Raw genomic sequence first — 25,313 nt, forward strand, 5'->3', positions numbered from 1 at the left:
GTTCTTTTCTCTATTTGCAGCATCCTCTGCATATACTGGATGCAAGGGCAGGTGGAGGCTTTGCTTGAGCCTGTCTGAACGTGCCTTCCAGTAAAGTTGCATCCTCTGAGCAAAGATCTAATAATAGTACCTCAACCAGTTTCTTAAGCTAGAAACTTCTGCAAAAATTTCATTCCAATCCCTAAAATTCTAATATTCAGAGTTTTAAAATATGTTGTTTGTTCTTATCTGTACTGGTTTAGTCGCGTTCCCTTAGGGGCATTTTCATTTCAGGATTGAGAGTTAAAAGTGGATGTTGCCTTGATCATATATGGAATGGTGATTGGAAATACATTTGCTTTCGCTTTCTTCTAGGTGTGGCCACCCTCATTTTTAGTTTCAGCTGGCTTATGCCGGAAATGCAGCACCTTGCAAGGCTGCACCCACAGCTCCATATCTGGTTATGAAAATCAACAGCACACAAACAAATAAAAAATGCCACTGCATTCTGTAAAGTTTAAAATATCATTTGGGATGTATATCTTGTGTGTAAGATGGTCTCCCATACTCTACATTCTAATTAAGTAGAACAGTAAATCAAAGCATGCTGGATGTTTTGTGAGGAACAGCTGGATTAAAATGTGCTTGAGAATAGGGGATGGTGTCTTGGATGTCTTTTGGCAGTCTGCCTGCATTGGTGAGGCTTGATAATTTCAGGGCAAGTTAGTTTTCCATGGCTTACAACCTGCTTAATGCAGGGAAGAAAGCTTGTAACTGTTTTGCCATCTCATCAGTATGTGATATGGAATAATCACAGTGGTTACCTAACAGTGATGGAAAGCCTGAGCAGCCAGGGAAAGGGGACTGCAAATCTGACTGAATGTGGGCATTTCAGGTTTGGAAATATGGGCTCCCTACTAAAATGAGCTATCGACTAATTCAGGAAGAAATGTTATATGGGCTTAATGTTCATCTTCATCCACACTATAATGAGAAGGATTAGACTGGCTTCCATATGTGCAATATTTATTTCTGCAATACAAGAAAATGTATTTCCCTAATATTTTTTTTCGGTATGCATAGGGCCCTAAATTTTCCAGATGTGATTAATGTTTTAATTTGCTCTTCTAGTTGGATACAAGTTTACCATACAATATAAATTACTTACAAAGAAATTTGCTTATATGGAGCTTAATTCATAAACTGTTTAAACCACCTTGTGTGGTATCGCTGCTATTTCTCCATAAGTCTCTGCAGCCATACAGCTTATTTTATAAAATAAAAGTAATCATACTATAAAATATCTTTAAACCATTTAAAGAGATTATTAAGGAAAAAATAGCATATACCCAAGTGATTGCCATTGTAGTTGAAATTTTTAAAAAAATCCTTAATTAAACTGTGGTTGTATTTTTTTTTTTTAATTCTGCGTAAGCTAGATACATTTAATGTTTACAACTCTGAAAGTTTATTGTTCACTTTTCAGTTTTCTTGTTACTTAGTTATCTAGTGTCCTTTGGGCACTTTGGTATAAGATGGTTTAAATAAAATATTGGCAAATATGAAATTAGTTTCCCTCCAAAGTTAATTTTGACCTTGTTTTCCCTAAGGGAAAAGTGGGTTTTCTAAAGAGATCATGAATCCATCTGTAGATGAATTAATTAATATCTGCGAATTTTAATTTCATCTGGAAAAGAGGAGTGATTTCAATACCTACCTTTCTACATTTTGTTGTGAGATAATATCTGCAAAATGCACTGAGAACTTTATATTATCATATAGATATTTGTCTTCGTTATTGCTAGTTGTATGTTTTTCATTCAAATGCCAAAGAAGACCACTTCAGGACTATCTTCTGAATTTTCTGAAAAAATATTAATCAATATGGGAGACAAGGGCAGAGTCAGGCAGTGTGGGGCCTGAGGCATATATAATTTGGAGGGCCCTCTTTCATAAAAAAAAGAGTATAATAGTATGATCACAAAATTATGTACAAAAATGCGTATGCATTTAGAATGAGAAATCACAACAAATTAGTGGAGGCCTTGAGATACACTTCTTCTTCTAGTAAATTGAAGTAATTTATTAGAAATGCCCACAAGGGAATATTACTTGGCTGCAATTTGGCTTCACCTCCTTGCCTAGAACCCTCTATAGCTCCCAGCCACCCCTGCCCCTTCACAATGGCCCAGTGTTTTAATCTTCCTTAATTTCATATGGACTCCACTTCTGATGGGAACCGTGCTGCAAAGCATAATAATCTTTGCTAGTTTTATCAGTTAGTTTTCATAAGTTGTCACCTGGTCTTCTTAGGTTGTAGAATAAATAAGTTGGTTAGACCAAATGAAATGGTAGCTATAAAGAAAGGCAAATGTGACCAAGAAGTGACAGAGAACTCTATACTACCATGTATCTAGAAGAGAAGCAGTCATGCTTTCCCAAGCAATTTAAAACTTAATTGGGTGAGAAGAATTGTAAGTGTGCAAGGTGTTTGTGCCCACCAGCTCTAGGTTTATCTGTGGCGAGGTTGTGTGTAAATGGAACCAGAAACACATTGTCAATATTAGATCTCATTTTCAATGGGTCAATTTGCACATTATATACTAATAGATAGTGTGTCAAATAGACTTCTGAGAAAAAATCTTTTTCCCTAGAATACTGGGATCTACAGCATAAGTGCTTGCCTTGCAAAAATACACCTTAGAGATTTTCTTAGGTGTATTTTTGTTTTCTGGCTTTCTTCCCTTGAATGCTGTCTGTTTTTAAAGAAGACCACTGTGGAAACTCTCCTTGCTATTTAAAAGGGAACAGAAATAAAAGAGATAATTGAAATACCAAATTACATTAGTTGTTTTTTTTCCTACATTCATAACTAAAACCTTCAAAAATGTCAAACTGAATATCCTCTGAAAAAGCTTCTAAAAAATATTTGCAAAGGAATATCAGAAGCTGGCAATCTTTTGTTCTGAGTAATTACTGCTTTAAAATTAGATTTTAACTGTTTAGAATGGCCAATGTATGATAAATAATGAGTGAAATTTCCCTGATCACCTTACCAAGTTTACTAAGATTATTGTCCTTTGTATTAATGTATGAAACTGCTATAATTTTATTGCTTAAGACCTCAGAAGAACCCAAATGTTGTGTGACAGGGGAAAGAAAAGAGTTGAGCTACCTACTCCATTGGAGGCAGGTTGTCTTCATGAAGGCAGGTAAGAAATCAAGAGTAGTGGCAAAGGGACTAGAGGACAGTATATTCTAAAGCAAAATAGAGGATTTTCCCCCTCTGGGCCTGTGCAGAGTGCTATAGCCATTATAAGCTTGAGCATCGTATCAGTTCAGTTTTAACTTTGCAGACCCCTCTAATAGGGTAAAAAAAAGTTATGTGTGTGGATTGGAATTTTTATAGAGAAAAGTGTAGCCTAGTATGAACACTTGTTTCAAGAGAAGCAGTTGTTGAGTAAGGAACTGTTTTTAGAACCTGCTCTGATTGAATCATTGATTTCTCTATTTTCTTATCATGTATACTGTAACAGTGAGTGCCAGGACAAAAGCAAAGCTATATTATTATGAAAACTTGATGGTAATAATCTGTATCAAATACTTTGTGCCAGACACTCTTCTAAGCACTCTAAATGTATTGATATTTAATTTTCAAAATATTCTTCAAGGTAGACACAATTACTTTCTACATTGTATTGATGGTAAAACTGGGAATCAGAGAGGTTAAAAAAGTTGCCCAGATTCACAAGCTGCTAAGTAATAGCAGATTCAGGATTCAAACTGGAATCCAAGTTATTAGTTTACAAAATCTTTATAAAATAGAGACCTTAAGTCTCAAATCACAAATAGATTACAGTAGAGGCCAAATCAAAATATGTGTACCAAATCCAAAACAGATAATGAAACGGTGTTGGAACTATTCTGTTCAGATTTTTTTTTAGGTTCTATATTTTCCCTCCTGATGGTATATCTTCTATACATCTATAAATGAATATTAAAACACATTCTTCATACTGCTGAAAGACTTGACTATATGTGCTTGTCCAAGTGTGTTTGTTTTCATGACATTCTTGATAAATATTCCCTTTAGGCCTCATAAAAATTACTTCCTTCCAATGCATTTTAACAAGACATTAAAATAACCTAAGTATACATAAAACAGCTTAAGTGTGCACCCTACATTTTAGCAAGATATCAACACAACTTACTTGTACAAACTCAATGTTTTAGTAGAAACATAAGAATAAAGGTGCTAGTTGTCGTGTATATGATGTCAGAACCATGTTTTTTAAACATAAATATAAGGAGTCCACAAATATAATGTGAGCAGAAATGGAAACAATATCATTTTTAATTAGGCAACTATAGATTGTATTCCTAAATACACATTGCAGCTCATTAATCATGTTTACAATTGAATGTATTTGACAGTTATTTAGATTTTGAATTCATAATTTATTTTCAATATTTTGAGGCATATATATCAGAAGATTATAACCAAAACTAAAAATATGTTTCATTCATATAATCAATAAGCATTCATTGGAAGCCTTTGACATCTTTATACTGTGACTGCAGACAAGGATCAGAATGTAAAATAAAGATTGGTCTTCTATTTATCATTTATTTATGGATTACTTATGATAGTCTTAAAAAATACTTTGTGTTACCTGATATTTTATGGTATTCCTCTTTTATGATTGAGTAAGAATAAAAATACAGATTGTCCTCGCTAGAGATGTCGAAAGTTATGAGATGGCTTAGAAAACTGAAAACTTGAACAAAATTCAACTCACTTGTTATAGTCGTGGTGATTGGCTACTCTGTATGACAATAATAGTGCTAAGTGGTTGTGGGATAAAAAAGTGATGCATAGGATGGGGGAGAAGTAAGAGATATGGCCCCTTGGGCAATAAACTTAAAATCAACTGGGGAAGAAATGACACACAGGTAAAACAAACTGAGAACAATTCAAAGCGGTGTAAGTAAGATAAGTGAAAGAGAGACGTTTAGTAATGCGTGTATGCATTCAGGTAAAGGGATGGTCATAGTGGGCTACAGATGTCATGCGAATGTCACAGGCATGTGAAGCATCAACTGCTCCTTGAATAAAAATGCGTGCCTATTGGTTGACTGAGAAGACAGGGAAAGAATTCCAGGTTACCAGTAGGAACAGTAGGCATGAGTCAATAACTGTTAGGCTTTAACTGTGCTTAAGAAGTTGCCAGTTCCTATGGTCTTTGGAGGTGCATATTTGAGCACAGTGATATAATAGAAAAATAGCTATCTCTTGAAAGAATACAGTTAACTTATCTGTTTGCATGTGAAATCAAATTTCTTAGTTCGGAAAGTTCTGTCAGTGTATTAGAGCAATGCAAAAAATAATAATAAATTACTAAAGGAAAACTTATCTTAGCATTTATTTGAACTGTTGATTTATTTTTGAGGGGTGGGGTACACGGTCCAGGAATCAAACCCAGTCTCCCACATGGAAGGGGAGCGTTCTACCGTTGAACCACCCGTGCACCCTTGAACTATTTTTCTTTTTCTTTTCTTTATTTATTTTTTGCATGGGCAGGCACTGGAAATTGAACCCGGGTTGCCGGCATAGCAGGCGAGAATTCTGCCACTGAGCCACCATGGCACCGCTCCCCATGAACAATTTTAAACACGAAATTCTAAACAGTATTTTTAAGTCTTGTCTAGTGTTAGGGTACTGGTTATTTAACATTATTCTGTGATTCAGAGATGTATTTTATTAATAGAATCTCAGTCTAAATACAGGAATTTAATAGGGCTGGGGGAATCAGCTGTGATGTTTTAATGAATTATAAAAAGATTTAATGATGAGTGACTGATTCATATTTCCCTTTTCATTCCTGATAACATAGCAATGAAATTGCTGCCAGTACTGCTTTTTTATAACTTTACTGAGAATGATAGTTTAAAAGAAAGGGAAAAAAGGCAAAATGAGATTAAGATTATTTGGTTGCATAAACTTTACACGATCCTGTTTAGAGTCACTTTGGGGATCTACAAGTTTTTATTCTAAAGTTATGCCATTGGAAACCCTTTGGTGGCATAAACATTCCATTATATAGAAAATCAGACACATATGCAAACTTAACTTGGCAGAAATATATGTTAGCAGCCAACAGATTGTGCACAGTAAGCCCCGAATGAAATATAATCAGGGGCCTGATGCTGACATAGTAAGATGACTGGGGTCTCCTTAAAAAGTGATGAAAATGTTTTCCCTTTGAGATCAATCACAAACAAAAAAGGGGAGGAAAGCCCTGATTTCTTCTAGGGAAATGCTTTAATAATTGTTTTATTTTTGTTTCTCAAGAAAAGATACCAAAATAAACACATCTGCACTTTGAAGACTGTGTGCAATGAAACAGGCAGCTGATGAGTTCTGCGAACTGTCCACTCAGAGGCCACCAACGTATTTCTGCACTAGAAAATTGACCATGTTCAAGGGCCTGCTCACAGGGCTCTCAGGAGCAGTGATTTGTTTTGGTTAGGACACCAAGGGTTCATGGGTCCCTAAAAGCTGGACACACGTTTAATACATTTACAGAGAATGCTACATGAAAGACCAAATGGTAATTTCTTATGAATTTGCAATAAAATGTTCAAATGTTATCAGTCCGTAATTCTCAAGTTGGCCTAACCAGAACTTGTTCTTATTTTAGCAAAACTCCTACACAGAAGCTTTTTATTAGATACTCTTTCAATTTCCGTTTACAGGTGACAAATGTCATCTGTTGTAGAAGAGTTTGCTAATTTAAAGGAAACCTAATTTAACAGTCTTGCATGGTTATACATCACCAATGATGCCTAAGATGTTTTTTAATGTTATCTTTTTCCTGAAAAAATTACCTTATATATATATATATATATATATATATATATATATATATAATCTTTTATGTAAAATATGTGGACATCAGGATTCTAATTAATGATGAGCCGTGTCTATTTTACTACAAGTGCATTAATATGATCCAGAGAGAACACATTCAACATAGAACATTTACTCAATCTATTAGAAGGAGAATATGGAAAGCATTTGTTGAAACTCACTGAGCAGCAACTAAATAATCCTTCTTATTATGGGAATTGGAAGAGAAATGAAATTAGCATTTATGCTCATAACTAACTACTCGGCTTGTTCTGCTTTAGCTGGGAACTGATCCATCCAAAAGGTTGGATGGATCCAAACCTGTACCCTTACCCAAGTTGAGCCAATCACAGTAGCCTCTTACCATATCTACTGTTGGTTCAGAAATAAACACTTGGCCCAAATATGGCCTATCATAGTCCACTTCTGGGAATTTAGGACTTAAGAAGGAGTCGTTTATTCTGATGGCTAAAGGTATAAACTGTATAACTTGGGAGCTATCAGTGTCCACATGAAAAGTACAGGTCTGCAAAGAAAGAGTTTGCTAATAGCATGTAGAAAGAAAAAGGAGATAAATGAAGAGAGGGTGTCCCAGCGGTATTAAAATTTCTGGTTCCAGTTGCTTCTGAGGTCCACCAAATCCCTGAATTTCCTGAAGCAGCTTTGTTTTCAAGTTGAAGTTGGAACCTGGGAAAAAGGAAACCTCCCCCAATCTCTGACTTATTTTGTGAAGCTGATGAAGATTTACTTCTTATTACTTGCAATGATACAAAAAGTTGGGGGAAAATATTGATATTTTAACTACATAAATTTTTTTTTTTGGAGGTTGCTCTTTTTTTTTTTTATTAATTAACGGGAAAAAAAAGAAAGAAAGAAATTAACCCAACATTTAGAAATCATACCATTCTACATATGCAATCAGTAATTCTTAACATCATCACATAGATGCATGATCATCGTTTCTTAGTACATTTGCATCGGTTTAGGAGAACTAGCGACACACCAGACAAAGATATAGAATGTTAATATAGAGAAAAGAAACTGTGGTATATACATACGATGGAATATTACGCAGCTTTAAGACAGGATAAACTTATGAAGCATGTAATAACATGGATGGACCTAGAGAACATTATGCTGAGTGAGTCTAGCCAAAAACTAAAGGACAAATACTGTATGGTCCCACTGATGTGAACGGACATTCGAGAATAATCTTGGAATATGTCATTGGTAACAGAGTCCCGCAGGAGGTAGAAACTCGGTAAGATAATGGGTAATTGGAGCTGAAGAGATACAGACTGTGCAACAGGACTAGATACAAAAACTCAAAAATGGACAGCCCAATAATACCTAATTGTAAAGTAATCATGTTAAAACACTGAATGAAGCTGCATCTGAGCTATAGGTTTTGTTTGTTTGTTTGTTTGTTTTTTACTAAAATTTTTTTTAAATGATAAAGAAACTTTTGTAATAGAAAGAAAAATAATGTTGTAAGTATCATAGCATTTTGTTATTCCATTAAGTGGCCAACAAACAAAAATTCAACAAATGGTGCTGCAATAACGGGACACTCACATGGAAAAATAATGAAATGTGGCCCTGTCATACAGCATACAAAATAGAAAAAAAGAAATATATAACCACTAAACACTTGTAGGATAGTTGGGTAAACTCATACAGATGTGAAAAACACTATAATTCAGGATATAACAACTTTTAAAAATCAAATTTAAAGCATCTAAGTCCTCAATACAACACTGATAATTATCGAGTGGAGTTAATTGTGGTAATAAGAAATATGTTTTTATAGTATTTTGAATGAAGAGAAAGACCTGCATTATTTTATGTAAACATATATGGGGATTTAGTTACTGCTGCAGGTGGAGAAAGTATTAACCTAAAGAGGCTATCAGTTATAAATGCTTTCTCCCAACTCAAAAACCTATCAGACTGTCTATCTAGAGCATACCTCTTTCATCTCAATAACATTTCATCTCAATTGTTGTTGCTAATACCTTAATATATAGCCCCACCTTCTTATTCTCTTTTTCAGAATATGTACTTTTGGTTCAGAAAAAGCTACTGAACCAATAGGATTATTCTGCCTGATTTATGGGTCCTTTTAAATAGCCGACAGCCCTTCCAATCAGGAAGCAGAGTTGTGATTTTTATGATTCACAGCCTGTAATGAGGACACAACACTGAACTGTCACTGCACACGTTAGAAATAAGCTGCAGTAATTTCCCTCTTTATATTTCTCCCTATAAGTAGTATAAGGATGTATTATTTTATGTTTAAGTATTTAGTTGATTTTCCCTAATAAAGTTTATTTTATAAAAGGGTAAAAGAAGAGATTGGCCCCAAATAAACAGAGGGAAATATTGAACTTGATTAATTATTTGTGTAAATCAATTCCCTTAAAGTGTGCATTTTCTTATACAGGTACTATACCAGAAGTTAATTCTATGTACTGAGGAATGTATGTGTTTATGTTAATATGTAAGTTGAATTACACCTATTTAAATGGAAAAATAGAATTGACTTTTAATTATGAAGTATATGAGACATTATAAAATATAATAACAAATGCACATGTTATATCACCCAGCTTCAGAAATGAAGCTATAAAACAATTAGAAACCTCTGTATGTCTCATTCCTCACCTGCTCCATAAGAATTAGCTTCCATCCTAAATTTGCCTCTCTTTATGTTATGACATAATTTTAAACAACTTGCAACATTGTGGTTTTAAAAAAATTATATTACTCTTACCACAAAATGTTTGCACAATTTACTCTTTTGCAGTAAATGTACTTTTGAAATTCTGATATGTGAGTCTGTATTTACTTTTGCTGCTTAATGACATTCCATTTTATGGATTCACTAAGCTTTGCTTATCTGTCCATTAGAGTACACTTACAGTATTTCCAATTTTTAAATTATTACAAGCAAAAGTCATGCTCTTCTTGTACAGGCCTGTGTAGATGTGTAAAAATGTCTCCCCAGTATGCCTTGAGTGGGCTTGTTAAGAATCTGAACAATCATTTTCTTAGATATTGCCAAGTTGTTCTCTTAAGTAATTTTAACAATTAACAGTGCTATTAGCTGTATATGAAAGTGACTGTTGCCTTTATATTCTAAACAATACTTGATATTTTCAGAATTCCAATTTCCTGTAAACTTGAAATAATATCCCACTGAGCATTTTCCTGATTACTGGCACTAAGGGGATGAGAATGGAGGGGTTTAAGACGTTTTCTTTTGTGAATTGCTTCTCAAATAACATTTTTTTTAACATTGTGATGTGAATTGCTTTTTCAAATACTTTTTTTAGTATTGTGTTTTTTAACTTATTTTTGAGTTCTTCAAATGCTCTAGATACAAATTTTTATGTCTTCTGTTACTTACATATATTTTCTACCATTCTGTCAATTCTTTTCATTTGTTATAGAGTAAATTTGCAATATTCTCTTAAATTTTCTACTAAAGTACTAAAGTTTTTATTTTCATAGTATTTAATACACTTGTAATTAGGTTTTTACTGTAAAATAGGATTCCAAATTTCTATATGAATAAATTAATTTTGTCAGCACTATTTATTGAATATTTTGGCTTTTCCCCACTCATTTTTAATGCCAACCCTGACACTGAAGGAGAAGAAGAATCTTAGAAAATCTATTCATACGTTTAAACATTTAAGGAAATTTTAAGCCACCATAGGAAAGAATTAGGATTTATAGATGTATGATTATTTTTCCAAAAAAATTTTCGATAGGTGCTAATAAATTTCTAGCTTGAAACACTATACAAATATAAAAATCTGTAATGTCAAGGCTGCAAAATAGGCTTAAAATGCACCATGAAGAGAAAAATTTAGGAATGTTTTTAAAAAGTATTTATAAACTTCAAATTTTTAGAAAGTTATGGAAATTTATTTTGGTTTCAAAATGAATGAAAGGGGAAAAAAAAGTGTGTTCATGATGAAAATTTTGCAAAAGATTTTTTTCCAGTGGCAATACACAGCAATGGGGTGCTTCCGATGCAGAAGGAGAACTTACTCCTGGTGGGAAATCTGACATCATAGCTAGGGTGCTGGTTTGAAATGAAGTCTGTACCCTAGAAAAGCCATGTTTTAATCCTAATCCTATTTTGTAAAGGCAGCCATTTCTTCTAATCTCTAATCAGTATTGTATGTTTGAAACTGTAATTAGATCATCTCCCTGGAGATGTAATTTAATCAAGAGTGGTTGTTAAACTAGATTAGGGAGAGGCGTGTCTCCACCCACTTGGGTGAAGTCCTATAAAAGAGGAAATATTTTGGAGAACGAGAGATTCAGAGAGAGCAGAGCAGAATGACATAGCCACAAGAAGCAGAGTCCACCAGCCAGTGACCTTTGGAGATGAAAAAGGAAATTGCCTCCCGGGGAGCTTCGTGAAACAGGAAGCCAGGAGAAGAAGCTAGCAGATGACATTGTGTTCACCATGTGCCCTTCCAGCTGAGAAGGAAACTCTGACTGTGTTCGCCATGTGCCCTTCCACATGAAAGAGAAAACACTTCATCGGCCTTCTTGAACTAAAGTAGCTTTCCCTGGATGCTGTTTATTAGACGTTTCTATAGACTTGTTTTAATTGGGACATTTTCTTGGCCTTAGGACTGTAAGCTAGCAACTTATTAAATTCCCCTTTAATAAGGGGAATTATTAAATAATAATTTATTTAATTTTATTATTAAATTCCCCTTATTAAAGGGGAATTTAATAATAAAATAAAAATCATTCCGTTTCTGGTATATTGCATTCTGGCAGCTAGAAAACTAGAACAGCTAGTTTATAATACTTCCATTAAAATATTCTAGAAGATGTCCTAATTTATGGAAAAGAAAGCAATGAGTTTCTATCACAACACAAAATGTTATCATACTTTCAATTTAATATCTTTAGCTAATTTGTTTTTGTTGTTTCTTTAGCTAATATTTTTAAACTAATCTCTATCCTGTTTCATTTTGTACAAGGATGACTGAAGAGCAAAAGTAATTGTATAAAACATTTTAAAGAAAAAGCACAGAAGGATAGGAAGATTAGATAAAATTTATAAGAGCATTATTACAAGAAAAACATACACACATTTGTTATGTTGTGGAAATATTAAAATTAATACAAAAATATTGATTTTCATATTCAGCCTGTTAAGAAATATTAGCCAATTACTTAATATACTTTTTTAACAGATCCTAATTTTATTCATATAAGACTGATCTTTTTGAGGCATACTTTTTTAAACACAAACATGAAAAGTAAGTTTTGTAATTGGGAGTCATACATTTTATGACTTTGTGTAGATTTATTCTCCAAAATGTGTGCGCCTTTGTGTAGACTTAAAATTTCTCCAAAACCAGTCTTTGAACTTCATGATGTTTACTTTAGCTGGTGAGACTTATGCAGGATGTCTTTATAATTGAGATACTCATTAATTCCTTCCAATTCAGTTAAATTACTAGTAAAATTATTGGGAAAAAAGTGGATTAAATACAGCCAATTTCTCATTTCTTTTTGGCAATGACTTTGCATTATTCAATGTTTTTCCTGTCAGAAGAGTTAGGCAATGTATCTTTAAATATATGTTAATATACTTAGTTGATTATAACCACTTCAATTTTAGAGCACTTGGAAGACACATGCTATAAAGCTATTATTTTAGTCCACGAGTTTTTCTGTGGCAATTATTTTATTTTTGTTATCGAAAAGGTGTGCTGGACAATAAAATTTTGTTAAACAGGCACTTGCCCCACCAATCCACCAGAAAGAGATTTCTTCAAACCACTCAGAAAGGCATTCTTGGTGCTTAACTCAAACGTTTGAAGAAAGATTAAATGCAAAATAATTCACCAAGCCAATTTTGAGACTTAGTATTCTAAAATACTCATGTTATTATTAATGTCATTAAGGAATTAATCAATCAAAATTAATAAAGCCATTACCTTCCCCCATAATTGTGTGTTTTTATTTCCTAACAACAGTATTTATCTATTTGCATAGGTAGACAAAACCACCCTATAGTTACAATTTGCCATTAAACTTAAGAAAGTATTTTATGTAAATGCCTCCATGTTGCTAAATAGACTTCATTTCATTTCTTAATTAACGACTGCATGATATTTCAAATGATATGTGAAGATTTATATTTACTTTTTGAATATTTAAAACATTTTCAGTATCACAAATAATTAAATCATCATAGCTTTTCTTTTCACCTTACCATCAAAGGTTCTCATGATTTGAAAACCAAGTTTGGTAGGAGAGCAAAATCTCATAATTGGTATATAAACTGTAGTGTATCAGATAACATTTGATGTTGAACATATTCCCTTTCATTTGCATGCTAATTGTATTTCCATTTACATGAATTGTTTGCTGATGTTATTTGTCCATTAAATTTGCCTATATATTTTTATCTATAACATATCTGAATATATTTCTTATCAACTTTACAAATGACTTATATAACATAAATAAAACCTGTGGCTGTATGTGCCATAAATATTTTTCATGAATGCCATATACTTTTTGATTGTGAACACCTATAGCAGGATTTTAATTTCTATGTAGTCAAGTCTGTCTATCTTTTCCTTTCTGATTTCTGTTATCATATAAAGCTTAAAATTATTATTTCTTAGGAGAGCTCATGAATATTTGAATATATTTCTTTCATTTTTATGATTTAAATGTCTTAAATATTTGACTCTAAATACAACTGGATTTTATTTTGGTTTCCATCTGTAGGAGGATTCCCTCATTTTAGTTAATTTAAAACAAAAAAATTTTTTTAATTTAAATCAAGTATCTCTTATTTTTCCACTATATTGTGATTCTTCTATTTTCAGGTATGCTAATTGTATGAACAATAGGTTCTGCTTTAATCTTTTAATTCTATTTACATATATATGGAAAAGCAAACAATTTTAATTCTGGCTATTTTGGTGCTATTTCTGAATATTGTATTACATGTGTTCATCCTTCTTATTTTATTTCATCGGTTTATGTTAATGAAAAAATATACTTCCTAAGACCATACTGAATTTAATCAATTCCTCTGAATTATAAAAAAAACATATTACCTACTAAAATTGGACTAATTCAAACAATGGCAATTATTGAATTTATACCATCACTAAAGCATTTTTTTTTCAATTTTTTGACCATTTTAGTAAGATGGTTTTACAGGGTTTTTTTGTTTTTTTTGGGGGGGGGGGATGGTGCATGGTCTGGGAATCGAACCTGGGTCTCCCACATGAAAGGCAGGCATTCTAACCGCTGAACTACCATGCACCCGGTCTTACAGAGTTTTAAACTTTTAATTTCGGGGATACTTAATTCCATTTTGTAAATTAAACATCAAAAAACACTCTTTTTTTGTTGAAAAAGATCAAGATTCTTTTCCTTTAAAGAGTCTCCTTGAATAGCTATAAATGAAGAATACCTTTATGTCACACAAGGTTTATATTCTACTGAACACTTTTGCTTTTGGACACTGGCTGACTAAACAGCCTATTTTGATCCTGAATTGCTTTTTCATATTAATTGGTCACAACCTTTTTGCCTGCTCCTAAATTTTAGAAAAATGTATGCAATGTTGAGCCTACATTGCAAGACATAAAAATAACTCACGTATTTATAGGAAGGTTTTCTGCAGCTCTTGTGCATGTGATGGCACCATACTCAGTTGAAAACAAAAAGGGGATGAAATGTTTTCTAAATTGAGATAACTCTAATGAAACTGCTCCATCTGTACATGTATACATGCATTTTACTTGAATGAAGTCGTTAAACGAGATCTCTGTTTACATATACTGTTGTGCAGTTATCAATCCAATCAAAAATCCAGTCATTGTTTTTTTTTAATTCATAAGCGATTAGCAAGGGCTGAGAAGTAACCTTATCTCACTAAAACACAGGTACCAACTCAGAGTAAATATTTTGGTAAACAATTATTCTGTCCTTGCATATTCAGCAGTGTGCTAAATTATGCATAATCTTGCATAAGTAATAAGCGAAGGTAGCGTAAATTTATTTTTTTTAACCTGACCTATTTCTTTCAGTGCTGTTAGCTGCTTAAATCATGTATGAGCTTTCTGTAAGGCTTCAATGAGTAGCTCGGGTGGAGAAACTTCAGTAATAAATTTCAGGAGAAGACAAGTTTTTTGACAGGCATAATGCACACATACAGAGTTTGGAACTCACACTCTGGGAATTTAGAGCAATCCTCACAGAGCAGCTTTTCCCTGTTACATTAATAGAGAAAATGAAGTATGAAAGTCCTCAGGAATTACTGCTAGGTGTAATTTAAATAATTTACCAGCAGACAGTTCAGCACATGCATAGAACAGGGGCATACAGGGTTTGCCATAAGCAGTTTATAAATAAACTATATTCTGCTGAAGTAAGTCAGGCATAAATTATAACTATTCCTTTTGTGGCTGTATTCTGTTCCTCGTTGTAATAGTTATTTTTAAGAAAATCTGGATTATGACCTTCTCCTGGAAAGCACAGCATTGCCTGACATGGACCTTGCTTATGAGCTGACTTACGGTTAATGCTTTCACGGCTATGAGATCAAAGTAAATTTACCATTGCTGGAAATAAAGAAAAAAAATTAATTTCGCATCTGTAAACAGAATTCTTGAAGTGTTCCTTAGCCTGGTTGGGGGCTGAGGGTGTGATTTAAAGACCATCAAAGAGTTTCTGGCATTGTATTAAAACTTTATACCTTATAAAGAAAAAAACGAATATTTTCTGCTTCTTCCTTCAAGTGTTCTGCCTAACATTATCATGCAAAGGGAAAATGTAGAAATTAAATATATAGTGACGACCCCAAATTATGCAGATATCATTTGAAAAACAGACGTGACGTTTAAATGACTCAGCTATTAAAGAGATATGCTCTATTATATGAAAAATTTGACTAAAACATACTGCTAGTCCATCGGAAAGGGACTTGGTAAACTCTTTAAAACATCACATTATAAATGATCATCTGCTAACTTTTACTTTCACTTGGCATTCTTTTGCTGGAGAAAATGGAGTCCTTGCAAAAAAGGTTATAGACTGGGTAGTGAGTAGCTCTGATCCCAATGTTACATAAGAAACACATATCAAAAGGATAACAGTCATCCTCATCTATGTTCTTTTTAAATAAATATGAATCACACTTTGGTGTAATATGTGCTGTAATTTCCTCAGCTTTCCATAAATGTGAGTACATGTAAGTACTTAACACTTTTGTCTGGAAATACATACTCTACATAAAGGTGTTATAACTAGAATTTAAATGCTTTCTAAGTAGCATAGTGGGGCGTACAGAATGAAATATCTCAGAAATTATGCTTTTATTCTCAGGATCAATTTTATAACATTGGCCTCATAGCTTGAAAATACATGTTAACAGATGAAAGTATTTTCTGAGCCTGGTCAGCAATATGGAATAAAGGCATAATTTTTATTTGTCCCCATTTTTAATGAAGAAGGGCATGACATAATTGCCATTCAGCTCTGGGCTGTAATTTATTTATATGGTCTTCACATGTGATTCTACAGAGTCTTCACTGGGGTGTTTGGTTTTGGTGATGGGTATGCATTGAAAAGACTTAGAACTCCTAAAATCAGCAATCTGCCTCTTAAAGGTTGGGATCTGTAATCTTAATTTAGTGCTATAACTAACTAAAGAGAACAGTCACAAGGGATATATGACCTGTAAGAAAATTGAGAAACTCCGTAAAGCTTATTTGGCATTATACTTGCTTGACTACAGGAAGAGATAGAAGTTTAATATACTTCTAACCTTGACAGGCAAACAAGATCAGCACATGTTTAAATTTATAGTTGGAAACTATTGCTAAAATAATTTGTAAATTTCTATGAGCATCTTTCACCCAAGTGAGTACATTCCCCTATAGCTATTGTAGACAGCCTCACAGTATAGTTTGAGGAATGCTGAAAGTCTCTGCATTTGGGTAAAGACATTCAAGTAGTCTGAGTAAATACTGTTCTATCATCCAAAAGAAGTAATTTAAGAAGCCAAAAATGTAAATGCAGAAACTGTAATATTCATATTCATAGAAAATGAAGTTTGATTCTATAGGTGTGTCACTTTGGAATAGTACTTATTGACTGGATGTGGATAGCAAGCTTGGGCAGTGTGATGGTCAGGTTCATGTGTCAACTTGGCCAGGTGGTGGTGCCCGGTTGTCTTGTCCAGCAGACGTTGACCTGTCTGTTGCTATGAGGACATTTTATGGACTTTCAATCATGACCATGTTGGCTGCATCCACAGCTGATTGCATTTGTAATCGGCTAAGGGGAGTGTCTTCAGCAATGAGTGACACTTAACCTAATCATGGGAAGGCTTTTAAGGAGGGTTCAGAAGAGACAATCACTCTTCTGCTTCAGCCAACCAGTCTCTCTTGAGAGTTCATTGGGGGCCTTCATTGGAGCTGCCAGCTTGCAGACTGCCCTATAGACTTTGGTCTCTATGACCCCACAGTTGCATGAGATCCTTTTATATATTTTATATTTAGAGATATTTTCTGCTGATTCTGTTTCTCTAGAGAAGCCTAGCTGATAAGGCAGGGAGAAAGGTGTTATTGGTACTTTGTGGTACCATGGGCCCACAAGAGGGAATCCTATGAAACCTACGAGGTCGCAGAGTTACTGGAAAGTGGGGGTACATACCTAAGATAAAGAAAGTATCGCTGAAAGGAATATAATAGGAAACTCACAGCTTCACTGATTTGTTTTTGGCTAGTTGGGGTTTGGCACAAGCAAAATCAACTTCCTATCATTGTATTTAGTCATCTGTAAATGAAGAACTCATATTGATAATAGAATTTTTTTTTACTTGTTGATAGATTTGACACTTGTATTAAAATCCATGTCATTTATTACTCTAAGAGAATTGATCCCTTCAACGTAGCTTCTTTATCAGTGATCACTTTCATGTTAACAGGTTGGGCTTGTTACTCTAATGGAAAGTCTGGCAGTTCCCCTCATATTATTTTATGAGAGAAATAAATCAGATTAAGCAATGTGTAAAAAAATCCATTTAACCTAAGATAGAATATGTATATATGTGTGTCTGTGTATACAGTTTTGCATATAACTATAGCTATATCATCTGTATTTAAACTTAAGTGTAAAACTTGGCCTTTGGAATTTCCAATTGTTGTCTAGTTAATCCTCTTTGATGAAATTATTCATGTGACGGAGGATTCTCAGCATCACTTCTGCATACTGGTCGTTTGCACAATACGGTCTCCTACTCTGGCTCTATGATGACGTTCCACATATTCATTGTGATTGAAACAGGTAGAAAATCCTATTGTTGTTTTTCTAATTCCCTTGTCCAGTGCCTATGAATGTATCTATATAATATAGATGCGATTAAAAGCAGGATTTTAATAAGTAGGACTTTGTGAATTTGGTAGGAACCCTGTACTTAAAGTCAGGAAATATGATTTTTGTCTCAGTGCTGTTCCTATTACAGGTTCCAAGAAGTCATATTAATTTTATTCACCCTGTTTTTTTTAAAAAAACTTAAACAATATACCTTAAAACAAAATAAAATATGATAACCAAAAAATATTAAATGAATACCAATCTCAGGTAAAAAAAAATTTTTTGCACGAAAAAAATTTGGGGTAGGTAGAATGGTACATTGTAAACACTTAATGAATGTAGAATTAATAGATAAGGCCCCTTCATCCTTGTTTTGGTTTATCTTATCTCTGAAAAATAAGTTAATGAGTCAATCATATTCTCTTACTCATGCTGCCTTTAATGCTACCAAAATATTATTTTAATTACAGAGATAGTGGTATAGAAAAATATCTTAACTGTTTATTTGTTCATTCATTTGTTAATTCAAGTGATTTTATGCAGACATCTATGTTAGGTTTGGTGTACCGCTTACTGAGAACCCTGCCATCCACCAGGAAAACTAAGCTAAATGTGTTCTATATCACTTAGGACCTGGAGCTAATCATAGTAGATAGATTACAATGTCATTTATATTAACAAAAAAACTAGCATTGGACTTTCGAAAAAATTTCCTTATGAAGGTCTTCTTATGCAAAATGTAAACGTAAGCTCTGTATCCAATCACCTCTGCCATCGAATGTGACTTGTGACAATGCTATTAACTAATGAGGAACTGTTTTCTGGTGCTATAATTGGAATTCATATAGACATATTATTATAATGTTCTTTATTTGTTCCCCTTTCTGCTTGAATTAGCTGTAGACAGTAAAAATATAGCATCATTTGAATTCTTTTAAACAATGATCTTCTGCAGAAGAGTATGTTTTTATTATTGAATTGAACCTAGTAGATTAAGTAATGTTAACATGAAATTTCTTCTTAATATACGATAAATAGGTTGTAGACCTGATAAAAAACAGTTTGGTTAAAAGAATTCCATTAGCATCATTACAATGATAGAAAAAATAATGTGGAAAATAGAGTCACTGTCATGATCCTGACCTTGTGATACAAATTAAAATAAAGAAAAGTGTCATATTTCTCTGTGGTTCAACTTGGGTTCACCTAATAGAACTCTGACAAAAGCAAATGTTTTGTCACTTAGTCTGTTGCCAAGAACATTTTAGTGCATAATTAATGGTAATCCACTCCTTAATGTGTGTATATGAATGAACACAAAGTTGCTGTTGGTGCCACAGAAACAATATCATTTTCAATGTGAAGAGAGCAGCTCAAATTTAACTAAAATAATGAGCTGTGGAAGGATAATGGAAGGTGTCAGATGCACAATAAACATGATTAGAGTGGACGAGAGAAAAAGAATGGTATTTAACACCATCAGGCATTTTCTCTTAAAAAGGAAAAGTCCTTGATGGATTTTCATGGCTCCTGTCATCATGCTGTTTATAAATATCATGTTGTCTATAAATACACAGTCCCTTGCTTAACTTATCTTCTTGCTTGTATACTGACCCCTTCTCCTCTCATTAACCCTTGTGAGTTGGTTTTCTTTAGAGTAGAGCGTACTCATTTAGGCAAAACAAGTCACCTGGATAATGTTAGCATGCAGATTCTGATTCAACGCACCTTGGATGGAGCTGGAGCATCTGAACTTAGAACAAAGTCCCAGGTGATGCTTTTGCTGCTGGTCCATGGGCCACTTTTGAATAACATGCTTAGGGAACCATCCTTGGACATCTCACTTGATGCAATCTCCTGGGGTAGTTTATCCACTGCCTGTTTTAAATATATCTTGTATATTCATGATTTATTATTTATTTTTCCCACCCTTAAATCTTCTAATCCTCAAAATCTTTAATTCAATATATTAAAAACTAAACCCATTATTGTCAACATTAAACTAGATCTCCCAGCTTTATCTCATTCAGATTAGTGCCATCACCATTCCTGCAGTTACCTACCTACAGTGGTTGTATTGTATTCATTTTATAGAAAACACTTTGCAAGTCAAGTAATACAGCAAAATAACTTTGGTAATAAGAAAGATAGGATTTGAGCCCATAGAAGTCTGATTTGAAAGCCTGTGCTCATGTATTGTATCTTATAACCTCTTTCCAGAATGATCTCCCCTTTCATTTCCTAGTGATGAACTCATTCCTTTTCATGAAATGTGTTTCCTCCATGAACCTTCCCCAGTTTTCCAAATTTCCTCTATGATTTTACAATAGTTTGGTGCCTACTGCTGTCAAGAAATGCATCACATTGTGTTCCAACTATTGACTGGATGCCTTTCTTCTCCACTAGACTGCTTCTTATTTACCTTTTACTCTTTTTAATTCAAAAAATGGAGAAAGTACTTGATAGCTTTACAAGTAAATCAAATAAAACAGAAGCATACAGGAAAAAAGGAAAATATCTCTTCCAAATCATCATGTCTTTGTATTAGGTAATTGTTGATATCAATGTGCAAACCTTGAGACAATTTTCTATGCATATCTACCTACATATCTTTATGTAATCTACATACATATAGGTGTGTATACATAAACAAGTTTTATGTAAATTAGATCATAATGTACATATTATTCTGTGGCTTATTTTCTTTCCATTAGCAGCTTATCCTGGGCAACTTTCTCTACCTTTATATTCAGATGTAACATTATTTTTAAATGATGTTTAGTAATTCATAGTACAGAGTTATATTTAATCATTCACTTTTATCTAGACATTTAGAAGATTTTCATATTTTGCTATTTTGCATAAAATTGAAAAAACATATACTTCATATTTGCTTCTGAACATATTCAATTATCTCTTTGTGCTAGATATCTAGTCTCAAAATTGCTGTTTCAAAAGATATGTGCTCAGGTGGGCCACGGTGGCTCAGTAGGCAGAGTTCTCACCTGCCATGCCAAAGACCAGGGTTCAATTCCCGGTTCCTGCCTGTGTTAAAAAAAAAAAAAGAAAAGACATATGCTTATAATTTTGATAAACACAGCTAAATTGCTTTTTAAGAAGATTATACCAATGTATATTAACACAAAGAGACTATCCATCACTTTTTCCTAATATCCTCATCCACAGCGGATATTATCAAACTGTTCATTTTTGCCAACAAAATGGGTGAAGAATTATATCTTGTAATGATGTATTTTCATTTCCCTGATTACTTGCAATGTTAGCATCTTTTGAAAGATTTTTATTTTCTGTTTGAATTGGCCATTTTTTTCTGTTGGGTTGTTTTTCATGTCCTTACTGGTTTTTAGGAGTTCGTGTATTTACTATTCTAGTTCTATCTTGGTTTTGCGTGTGGCAAATATTTTTCTTGGTCTCTTAACTTTAAATTTATTAAAAATTTTATTTTACATAATACAGTTTTAATTTTTTTATATCAGAATTTCACATTTCCTTACTATTGTTTCTTTGTATTGTGTTGTTTAATCATTTATGCAGATTTATTTTAGGGCAAGTCTATTACAATACTTTTCATACAAGATTCATTATTTTTAAGCATATAGTTAGATGAGTTTGGATACATAGAAATAGCCACATCATCACCACCGCAATGAAGGTATAGAATATTTTTATCATAGAAAAATAGAGAACTCATTTCCCTCTGTAGGTGATCATGGTAGTTAAGTTCAGGTGTCAACTTGGCCAGATGAAGGTGCCTAGTTCAGGTGCTGTGGACGTGAGCCAATGGTACATGAACCTCATCTGTTGCTGATTACATCTGCAGTCAGCTAGGAGGCGTGCCTGCTGCAATGAATGGTGTTTGATTTAATTGGCTGGTGCTTAAATGAGAGAGTGCAATGTAGCACATCCCAAGCATCTCAGTATACCTCATCTCAGCACTCGTAGCTCAGCCCAGGCCTTTGGAAATACAGAAAGAAATCACCCCAGGGAAAGTTTTTGGAACCCAGAGGCCTGGAGAGAAGGCCAGCAGAGATTATCCTGTGCCTTCCCAGGTAAGAAAGACCCTCCGGTGAAAGTTGGCTGCCTTTCCTCTGAAGAACTATACATCAACTAAATAAATTCCTTTTTATTGAAAGTCAATCCATCTCTGGTATGTTGCATTCCGGCAGCTAGCAAACTAGAACAGTGATCCTCAGCCCATTGGCACCACATATATGAGTTCACTTTCTATGCCTTTATCTTTCCAGAATGTCACTGTGGGAGGTTTAATTATGTACCCCAGAGAAAAAACAAAAAACAGAACACATTTTCTTAATCTTAACCTATTCTTATGGGTCTGAACCCATTGTGGATGGGGCCCTCTGAAGATACTATATTAACTTAAGGTGTGGCCAACAGAATCAGGATCTATCTTAATCCTATTAAAGATGGCCTTATAGAGAAGGCCATGGAGAGAGAAAAATGGGGGAGGAGCCAGAAGCTGGAAGTCAATAAAACCTGGAAGAAAAAGGAAAAGACATTGCCATGTGCATTGCCAGAAAAGCCAAGGACCTAAGGATCGCTGACGACCAGCCCCACACCCCTCTTTAGGAAGAAAGAATGGCCTTGCTAATACCTCAGTTTGGACCCCTTCTAGCCTCAAAACCATGAGCCAATAAATTCCCATTGGTTAAGCCAACACATTGTATGGTATTTGTTTTAGCAGCTAGGAAATCAAGACAGCCAAATAAATAGACTCATGAAGACTCGGGTGTCTACCTGTTTTATTTGGCAAAACAATTAAGAAATTCATTCACGTGGTGGCATGTGTTAGCAGTTCATTTCTTTTTAGTGCCATATAGTAGCCCATTATAAAGATGAACCACAATTTATTTGGCCATTTACCAGTTGATAGACATTTGGTTTTTTCATTGGTTTTGGTAATCATAAATAAGGCAACTATAAAGACCTATATGTACAGGTCTTTATTTGGATAATTATTTACATTCTTCTTGGATAAATAACTAGGAGTGACATTGTTGGCTTTTATAGTAAGCCACTGTTTTCCAAGGTGGCTTTATCATACTGCAGTCCCACTAGAAGTGTATGGAAATTGCAGTTGCTCCTCATCCTTGACAACACCTGGTCGTATCAGGTTAGTTATTTGTGTAGCTATTCTATTACATGTATAATGGTATTGTGTGGTTTTAATTTGCATTTCCTTAATGATTAATGATAATGATTTGTTCATCACCTTTTTTTACTGTGTGGACAGAAGTGCATATTCAAATCTTTGGTCCTTTAACAACAATTAGACTGGCTTTTAAATATATATATATTCTGGATTTATATCTTTTAGCAGATATTTCTTTTACAAATATTTCCTTCCATCCTGTATTTTGCTTTTCCTGAACAATGTTTTTCAGAGAGCAATTTTACATTTTGATGAACTCCAATTAGTAAGTTTTTCATTTATGTTTGCTTTTTTGTATCTTGTTTAAGAAATCATTACATAACCCACATTTTCCATGAATTGGGGAGTTCTAAATTTTCTTTTAGATTAGATGTTTTAGAATTTTAGGCTCTACATTTAGGTCTAGGATTCATTTTTACTTTTGTTTCATGGGGTGTGAGTTGAGGATCTAGGGTCATTTATTTTGCATATGGAAGTTCAATTCTTCCTGCATGATTTATAGAAAAGACCATTCCTTCTCTGTTAAAATATCTTGACACCTCTGCTAAGTATCAGTTGACTCTATATTATATATTAATTACCCAGCAGGTTACCCAAAAACTTAGTGGCTAAAAACAATATACATTTATATCTCACATTTTCTATGGTTCAGGAATCCAAGAGCAGCTTTACTCTGTAACCAAGGTGTTGACCATGGCTTTAGTTGAGACTACACTAAGGGAAGCACTTCTTTCAAGCTCATGCACATGACTATATGGAGCTCTTAGCTCTTCACTGGTTTTGGGCCAGAGAAATCTATTACTGCCAGCTTGCTTCCCAGAGAGGGAGGGATCTACTCATGATAAACTACCCAGTATAAATGCTAATGTCTTTCTACAACCTAATGTAAGCAATGATGCCTCATCACTTCTGTTGTCTTGTACTCATGAGAACCTTAAGACACTAAATCTAACCTACACTCAAAGGGGAAGGGATTCCATAAGAGAGTGAAAACCAGAGGATGGAATCATCTCAAGTCATCTTAGAGGGTTTCTGCTACATGTGGGTTTATTCTTGACTCTTTCTTTGGTTTCCTTGATCAATATGTCTACACTCATTCCAAACCCTCACTATCTTGATTATAGTAGCTTCAGGGTGAGACTTGAATTTATTTAAAGGGTAATCTCCAACTTGCTCTTTTATTTTCAAAATTGTTATTCTAGGCCCTTTGCCTTTTTGTGTAAATTTTAGAATGAATTTCTCAACTTTTAAAAAGAACTTGTGGGAATTTTGTTTGTATTTGTGTCAAAACTTCATAAATTTGGGGAGATTTGACACAAACAACAAAAATACTGCGTCTTCCCTTTCATGAAAATCCATTCATGTGTTCTTTAATTTCTCTCAATAAAATTTAGAAAATTTCAGCATTCAACATTCAGTCTTGGACATGTTTTGATAGATATATCCCTAAGTACTTCATGTTTTCTAATGTTATGCTAACTAGTACTATTGTAATTTAATTTTTAATTTTTCATTGTTATTCATAGAAATGCAGCTGCTTTTTTAAAAATTGACCTTGTAACTTGAGTACTTGCTACACTCACCTATTAGATCTAATAACTCCTTTCTAAATTCTATAGGCTTTTCAATGTACATGGTCATGGTTTCTGTGAATTAAAAAACATTGTTTCTCTCTTTCAAATCTAAATGAATTTTATCTCTTTTTTTTCTTGTCTTGCGTTGGCTTGGATTTCTAATATGATTTTGAGTAGGAGTGATATAAATGAAACTGTTTGTCTTATTTCTGATCTTAGGGTGAAAACATTCAGTCTTTATTAAATATGTAGGTTTTTAATAGATTCCCTT

General features: G+C 33.7%; 1 long non-coding RNA gene across 2 annotated transcripts in view; it reads left to right on the forward strand.

The window, feature by feature from the left end:
* Positions 1-25,313, forward strand: part of LOC143682826 (uncharacterized) — a 416,713-nt gene that overhangs the window by 165,040 nt on the left and 226,360 nt on the right. The window contains exon 3 of one of the 2 annotated variants that reach the window (XR_013175302.1): positions 18,113-18,247. The exons of the other annotated variant lie outside the window; for it this stretch is intronic. This is a non-coding gene — a long non-coding RNA (uncharacterized LOC143682826). The remainder of the gene's footprint in view (positions 1-18,112; positions 18,248-25,313) is intronic. 2 annotated transcript variants of the gene reach the window in all.

Source organism: Tamandua tetradactyla, chromosome 5 (genome assembly GCF_023851605.1).
Source record: "Tamandua tetradactyla isolate mTamTet1 chromosome 5, mTamTet1.pri, whole genome shotgun sequence".
NCBI classification, from domain to species: Eukaryota; Metazoa; Chordata; class Mammalia; order Pilosa; family Myrmecophagidae; genus Tamandua; species Tamandua tetradactyla.